Below are 6135 nucleotides of genomic sequence, written 5' to 3'. Positions count from 1 at the left end.
ACCTCTCAGCGTCTTAAAGGATGTTTATGGCAAAATTGTATGTAATATTTAGCGAAAATAGCTGCAAAAACATACGTATATGTCATAGTCCAGCCTCCATTAGGAGAGCACCTAAATGCGCAGCGAGGTGGCTGAGTGGTTAAGGCGATGGACTGCTAATCTGTTGTGCTTTGCATGTGTGAATGGAATTCCAGCCTGGTCATTCGTTTAAGAGACCCTGGTGTTTACGTGTAAGCTTTTGAATTCCTTCATTTGGCAAAAAATGTATTAATTAATTAATAAAAAAAAAAAAGAGGTAAACTATTGAGGGGCCAAAGACGTTTCTGTCGGTGTTAAGTCAAGGCAAGCTGAGCGGCGCCCGGCTCCTGGTGCTGCGTCTATTTTTAAATAGCCAACTCTTGACGGCTGCTCCTGCTTACGGCCATACCACCCTGGCAATACCTGATCTCATCTGAACTCGGAAGCAAAGCAGGGTTGGGCCTGGTTAGTACTTGGATAGGAGACCGCCTGGGAATATCAGGTGCTGTAAGCTTTCTGAATTCCTTCATTTGGCAAAAAAATTAATTAATTTAATAAAAAAAAAAAAAAAGAGGTAAACTATTGAGGGGCCAAAGGCGTTGTTTTCTGTTGGTGCTGAGTCAAGGCAAGCTGAACTATTGACGGCTGCTTTCGCTTACGGCCATACCACCCTGGGAACACTAGAGGACACTAGTGAGCGATACAGGAAGTGATCGAATGCAGTTTGGAGAGAAAGGCTCTCCTCCATTTTAGTATTTTTGTTTTGTGTTTTTGTGGACTGAATTAGAGTTTGATTTTGTGGTTTTGTTTTTTAAACCACCTGACAGCAGCATCCCGCTGACTGGAGGGTGGTTTGTTTGTTTGTTTTTTTTTGCACTTTTGCTGAGCAAAAAATGGACGGATTTTTGGTAAACGAAACTGGACTGGATGCAGAGACTGTTGTGGCAAATGAAACTGGACTGGAGGAGGAACAAGAATGGGTAACGACAATGGACTGGATGATAAACAACGAGCTGGACAAAGGAAAAACCAACTTGGTGGAAGAAAATATTTAAAAAAGCAACAGTAATAGTAAACACAGAAGAAGTCAATGAGGTAAGAGCTGTGGACATCATTAAAGCAGTGACAGACAAGTGTGGTCATGGAAAAATTCTGGCTTTGAGACCAAGGCAAGGAAAAGAGTTTGAACTAACTATGGAGAATGAGGAAACATGTGAGGAGTTGCTTGATGGACTGTTGATTAAGGGAGTGAACTGTGAAATCAAAAAGCTGCAAAACAGGGATTATGTTGTTTCTTTCATGCACCTGCCCGTCTATCTTGATGATAGAGAAATTTTAGAAAAATTAGAAGGATGGGGAGTCCTTTTGATTTTAATCAAAAATAAAAAGAAGAGTTTACACTGGCACTGACATTGAGGACAGAACAAGGTTCCTAAAAGTGAGATTCCCTAAGGAGGTGGCATCATTGCCATATAGCACAAAGCTGGAAACAGCAGAAGGGCCGCAGTACTTCAGGATAATGCACAGCCATCAAGTGAAGACCTGTAGGCTGTGCATGAGCCCTGAACACTTGTTAATGGATTGCCCAGATTTAAGTGCTACAAATGTGAAGAAAAGGGACACTTTGCAAGGAATTGTAATACTGTCAAATGCCCAGAATGTAAACAATTTTTAAACAAGTGTGAATGTTGAATGGAAGGAGAGGAAGGAGGGGGAGCAGAACAAGAAGACGGACAGGTGCATGAAAGAAACAAGAAAGGAGAAGAATCAACAACAAAGGTAATGGAGGAGGATACAAACATTATAAGGGAAGAAGAAGAAGAAAAAACAGACATCAGAACAAGAACAGTGGACACAAATGGAAATAACTGACAGTTTTAAAAACTTTTTAAATATGGTGGAAAACGATGAACAAAGTAAGACTGATCAAGCTGAAGGAATGGAAAGTGATGAAGAACAAAGGACAGATTATGTAGAGAAGAACAAAGTGGAAAGAGGACTAATAAGAAGAAGAACAATAAAGGTAAAACCAAATGTGGACAGTGCAAGAAAAAAGATGATGACAAAGGTGCGAGTAAAAAACGTTAATAGGTATGAAGTGTTAAGAGGGCTGGAAGAAGATGATGAGAAATAATGTTTTTTAACCATTTATTTATTTTAACATGATTTTAATGTGTGTTTCTTTTTATGGAAGGGGCTGTTGGTTGAGTGAAAAAAAGTGGGTATGCAGAGGTAGAGGAGGAGACTAAAATAATGGTTGGGTTTAATATTTTAATATCTTTTATCATGTTTTTTAACATTTTATCGTGGAATGCAAGAGGTTTATTGAATGTGGAGAAATTTGAAAAAATGTTGGTGTTATGTAAAGAAGCTGATGTGATTGTTCTGCAAGAAACAAATTGGAAAATGAAAGTGTTAAAATGGTTCAAAGCAAATGGGATGGTCAAATATATTTTAACAATGGAGAGGATAAACTGGGTTGTGGAGTAGCGATTTTAATAAAAGAGGTACATATGAAAAAGAAAAAGTCATATTTGAGGATGGAGTTGGGAAAAGCATGGCGATGAAATTAGAAAAAGGAGAAGATCATGTCATAATTTATAATATTCATGCACCAAATGAAGAAAATGAAAAAGTGAACTTCTTTAAAAACGTTAATATAAATGTAAAAAAATGGCAGAATGTTATTGTAATTGGAGATTTTAATACTGTTTTTACAGAATTAGATCTGGGGAGTAAGATGGTATATAGAAAAGTCACGGGGAGAGAGGAGCTACTTAAAATGATGACAGAATGCAATTTAATAGATGTGGGAGAGAGAGAAACAAGACAAAGAGGGAATTTTCAAGAATGCAACTGGTTTTACATGAGCTGAAGTTAAGTAGGATTGATTATATGTTATGTCATGTAGAAATGAAGGATTTTATCAAAAGTTTATTTTATAAAAAAGTCAGTTTTAGTGATCATTCGTTTTTTTTGTGTGAAATTAGATTGTGCAAAAGTTGAAAGGGGATTAGGTGTATGGATTTTGAACGCAACAATTTTAAAACATGAGACATACAAAGAAAAAAATACACAAATAATTGCAAACAGTAAATTGGACAGAATGTATAGAGAAGATAAAAGAATATTCAATTCAATTCAATTCACCTTTATTTGTATAGCGCTTATACAATGTAGATTGTGTCAAAGCAGCTTCACATAAAAGGTCACCGTAAATTGGAACAGTGTAGTTCAGTTTTCAGTGTTTAAGTTCAGTTCAGTTGAGCTCAGTTTAGTGTGGTTTAATAATCACTACTGAGAGTCCAAACACTGAATAGCAAATCCAACGACGCGCAGCTCTACAGATCCCGAACCATGCAAGCCAGTGGCGACAGCGGAGAGGGAAAAAAAACTTTACTAAAGGCGGAAGTGAAGAAAAAAAACCTTGAGAGAAACCAGGCTCTGTTGGGCACGACCATTTTAATTTCTCCGCTGGCCAAACGTCTTGTGCAGAGCTGCAGTCTCAGTGGCGGAGGCTGGAAGCTGGCCTCAGCGAAGACTCGTCTGTCTCTGGAGCGTCACAGGAATCAGTCTCATGTTCTCCGCTCTTCCATGACCATCACAGTAGCTGCTCAGGATTCGACCAGGTCCAGGATATGGAAACCTTGGGATCATCTCGTCGTTGGTCTTGGATCGAATCAGTGACTCTGCATAGTCTGAGGGCCTCTGGAAGAGTATCCCCAGGTGGAAATGGAGAATAAAGAAAATAATTAGCGTAGCTGATGTTCACAGTGTATATCAGCAAGATGCATAACCTGTGTGGAAGCCCCCTAAGTGGTGCACTAGTGTATGCTTTACTGAACAGATAGGTCTTTAATCTAGTTTGAATTGGGAGAGTGTGTCTGAGCCTCGGACGTTATCAGGAAGGCTATTCCAGAGTTTAGGAGCTATAAATGAGAAGGCTCGACCTCCTTTACTCGACTTTGCTATTCTAGGTACTACCAGAAGCCCTGAGTTTTGAGAACTAAAGAGCGACTTGGATTGAAGCGAGACAGAGATTGGATAGATAAACAGGAGCTAGATTATTAAAGCTTTATATGTAAAAAGCAATATTTTAAATTCAATACGAAACTTAACAGGCAGCCAGTGTAAGGAGGATAAAATTGGGGTGATGTGATCAAATTTTCTAGACCTGGTAAGAACTTGGCAGCTGCATTTTGTACTAATTGAAGTTTGTTAATAGAGGATGCTGGGCAGCCAGCAACAGAGCATTACAGTAGTCCAGCCTAGAAGTCATAAAAGCATGGAACTAGCTTTTCTGCATCTGAGATGGATAGCATACTTCGGAGCTTAGCGATATTCTCAGATGAAAGAAAGCAGTTTTTTGTGATATGGGATATATGATTTTTAACAGTTAAATTGCTGTCTAATATGACACCCAGATCTTTTATAGTAGAGCTAACGCTAACTTTGTATCCCTCTAATGTGTAGGTCGAGTTGTGAGATCTGCTGTGTAAAGGATTTAGGCCCAATAAGTAATAATTCTTGTTTTGTCTGAGTTTAAGAGAAGATAATTGTTGGTCATCCGTCTTTAACATCTTTTATACACTCAAGTTAGCTTGGACAGATTAGACGTCTCGTCAGGTTTAGTTGAAATATATAATTGAGTATTCATCTGCATAGCGCTGAAAGCTGATCCCATGTCTTCTAATAATGTCTCCCAGGGGTAGCATGTATATTGTAAACAGCAAAGGGCCTAAAACTGATCCTTGAGGCACCCCGTATTTTACTGGGCTGATTTGTGAAGGCTGTCCATTAATATTCACAAACTGGTAACGGTCAGCTAAGTATGACTTAAACCATTGAAGGGCCTGTCCCCGGACACCTGTAGACTTTAAGCGATTAATGAGGATACCATGGTCAATGGTGTCAAATGCCGCACTAAGATCAAGTAAAACTAATAGCGAGATGCACCCTTGGTCAGCAGCTAAGAGTAAATCGTTGGTTATTTTCACTAATGCAGTTTCTGTACTGTGATGAGCTCTGAAACTGACTGAAACACTTCAAAAACATTGTTGGTCGGCAGAAAGGAGCATAATTGAGCAGAAACAACTTTTTTTAGTATTTTAGACATAAATGGAAGGTTTGAAATAGGCCTATAATTAGCTAAGTTGTTGGGGTCCAGTTGTGGTTTCTTAATAATAGGTTTAATAACAGCTAACTTGTAAGGATTTGGAACATGGCCTAAAGATAAAGAAGAGTTGATAACGTTAAGAAGAGGTTCTCCTATAACAGGTAGCAATTCTTTCAGTAATTTTGTTGGAATTGGGTCCAATAACACATAGCTGGTTTAGAGCTATTTATAATTTTGTCTAGCTCTTCCTGTTCTATGTTCTTCCTGTAACCCAGAACAAACTTCCACTTACAAGCGAGTGAATCCCAAGGACATCACTAAAGCGAAGTCACCAACCAATCAGGAACGCCGTGTTTTGTCGAGGTCAGTCGGCGATGGAAACTCAAACAAATGTTGTCTCTTGCTGATCTGGTGCAAATTGATCTTAAGCAGTTAAAGACAAGCCAAATCTCTGCTTTTGTGGTTTCTCAGGTGTGATTCTAAGATCTAGTAATAAGAGCTAAAACTAATTTGGGACTGTTGTCAACTCATTTTGCACAAGCACCAGAATTGAGAACCACTGCTCTGCTCTGTCAATTAATTTCTCTGAAACAACAAGCACCCTTGGTTGCATAAGAGTACATTGCAACAGCCAGTTGATAAAAAAGGGTTGGGGCTTCCTGAGCATTTATTTCATTATTACACCTTCAGTCTGAGACATCTTGTGCACTAGTCCATCCCTCCTGAGAGAGGTCCATCTTGGTTTATAGTTGAACAAGCCATCCTACCTCCCCTTCCACCACTACAATGTCTATGCATCCATCTATTTATTCATTTTGTTTTGTAAATGTGTTATTTTAGAGGCTGATCTCAAAAATAATAATTTTACTGACAGAATTTAAGGTGCAGGCTAGAACTGTTTCTGCCATTTGCAGACAACGTCTTTTTGGCATCATAGGACATGGACCTTCATCAAGCAGTGGGACGGTTTGCTGCTGAGTGTGACATGGCAGGGAAAGAAA

The 6135-nt window shown here is 38.9% G+C and overlaps 1 non-coding gene across 1 annotated transcript; it reads left to right on the top strand.

Moving 5' to 3' along the window:
- Window positions 1–413: 413 nt before the first annotated feature.
- Window positions 414–532, top strand: LOC130223920 (5S ribosomal RNA). Its single transcript, XR_008837028.1, has one exon. It is a non-coding gene; the product is annotated as a 5S ribosomal RNA (ribosomal RNA).
- The last annotated feature ends 5603 nt before the right edge of the window (window positions 533–6135 follow it).

The sequence above is a fragment of the Danio aesculapii genome, chromosome 4, assembly GCF_903798145.1.
Source record: "Danio aesculapii chromosome 4, fDanAes4.1, whole genome shotgun sequence".
Taxonomy (NCBI): domain Eukaryota; kingdom Metazoa; phylum Chordata; class Actinopteri; order Cypriniformes; family Danionidae; genus Danio; species Danio aesculapii.
This window is presented reverse-complemented; position numbering and strand designations above follow the sequence as displayed.